The 1,961-nt window shown below is 40.5% G+C and overlaps 1 long non-coding RNA gene across 1 annotated transcript; it reads right to left on the minus strand.

Annotated features, from left to right (window-relative positions):
• On the minus strand, positions 1-1,618 carry LOC134442077 (uncharacterized). Its single transcript, XR_010033295.1, has 3 exons — positions 1,102-1,618; positions 569-829; positions 1-238 (listed from the first exon to the last, which is right to left on the minus strand). It is a non-coding gene; the product is annotated as an uncharacterized LOC134442077 (long non-coding RNA).
• Between the last annotated feature and the right edge of the window lie 343 nt (positions 1,619-1,961).

Consider the following 1,961-nt stretch of genomic DNA (forward strand, 5'->3'; position numbering starts at 1 on the left):
CACACACACACACACACACACACACACACACACACACACACACACACACACACACACACACACACACATTACTCACGTATTCTCTTGTGTACTTGCCACATATTTACAGATTTAAAAGTTCATCTCCACGCCCACAACCTGTCTATGGGCACTCTCAGAGTCAGTGTAAGATTCAGAGATGCGTCGCTCTCTTCAAGGCTCCACTCTTGTTGGTGCTTGATGGTCCAATAGTTCTTCTCTATGAAAAATAAAAAAATAATGAATTGACAGAAAAAAAGTTTTGAAAACAAAAATAGTTATACCCTAAGACAGCTACATTTTTTCTCTTTTCCAGCTCAACTGAAATTAATTATTTAAATATAAATCGATATAGCTCATTATATGGAGTAGAATTTTAACAATCGCCGCCCATTGTAAATCAAGATATTAACCTTAAAAGCATTGAAATATGACAGCTGCAGCATAAACATGAAATTCATTAAAAGAACTATGCCAACTAAGCCAACTATGACACCCATATTACAAATAGGTTAGATGACCACAATATTTAAAAGAGAATGTTAATTACCTGTCCCAAGAAGAACATCTTTGTAGCTTTGGTTGACCTTGGTGGCAGTGTGAACTGAAGGCAGGGGCTGTAGATCATCACGTTTAAATCCAGGGACATGTCCAGTGAGCACTAGGGCATTTTGTGAACCTTGTTGTTGGATGAATGTCACCTCTCCTTTGATGTTGTCCAGCTGAAGGGATCTCGAGACATTTTTCTCCCTCCTGTCCTGTCCCAGTGGAGTACCATTTCAGTAAGCCTGTTAGTCTTTCCTTGCTGATGCTGGAATAAAATAATAGGAATAGTATGTTAAAAATACCATTCCAGTTAACTACAGGTAGAATAGTTGCATATACTCTCAGTATTATTTTAAGTTTAGCCCATTTCAAAACGAGGAGTATGTAATCACTAAAGGCATGCACTGAGACGTTTTTCTAGAGCTCCATTATACCCACACATACATGTCATGCAGATGAAATCCGGAGGGTTAAAACGTAAAAATCAAGAAACAGAAAGTGTCCTCTGCTATGTAACTAAGTTGCACACTAACTTACCAAAGATTATTGGTCTTTTCATAGCCAGAATTGGGAGATACGTCCGCGGTAAAAAAAAAATCGCATTGGTCTTCTCCACTGCTGAATCTGTTCCCAGTTCGTGCACTCGATCGTCTTTTTCATCATCAAAGGCATCCCAGTCATCATCAGACTCCCAGTCGCCTTTGTCCTTGTCATTGTTGTCCAAAAATGAGGAGTAAATACGGCTATTTACGAGACGAAACATTAATCAAACTTGCAATAACACTAACCATGCTGGTTTGTTGCGGATGTAAGTGAGAGAACTGCGCATGCCCGTAGAGCACGCGGTGGGCGTTTGACCAATCACGGAGCTTGATCTTGACAGGCATAGCAACAAGAGGGTTTGGTTTACTCATTTGATTGGCTCTTTTAAAAGAACTACAAAATAATATCGCCATTTGACCTACGTGATTGGACAGGGCATTTCATTAGCTTTCTCCTCGTACCAAACACTTGGATGATCCGCAACAGATCGGAGGTTGTTTCGGTCGGAGAAAAGTGGCCCATTTCGGCTTTCTCTTTGCTCAGTGAAGCCTGAACTTTTGATCACGCTGACATAATTGACATAATAAACATCTTTATTGACCGAATTTGAATGTAATGACCATGGGAATTGAAAATATAAGTGTTAAGGTACCGTTTTCTTCCAAGATGTCAAAACACATAGAAAATCGCTTCCCTGACTAAATTTGGCTGTAGCTCAGAACGCGGCTGCGCGACTTATGCCTGGTTTCGTGGTGAGGGGTCACAAATATACCTCGAAATTTGATTTGTGACCTGCTGGTGGTGCTAGCGAGTGATCTGGAGACCTGAAAGTTCTTGTGGGGAGTCATGGGATA

The sequence above is a fragment of the Engraulis encrasicolus genome, unplaced genomic scaffold (assembly GCF_034702125.1).
Source record: "Engraulis encrasicolus isolate BLACKSEA-1 unplaced genomic scaffold, IST_EnEncr_1.0 scaffold_1132_np1212, whole genome shotgun sequence".
Classification (NCBI taxonomy): domain Eukaryota; kingdom Metazoa; phylum Chordata; class Actinopteri; order Clupeiformes; family Engraulidae; genus Engraulis; species Engraulis encrasicolus.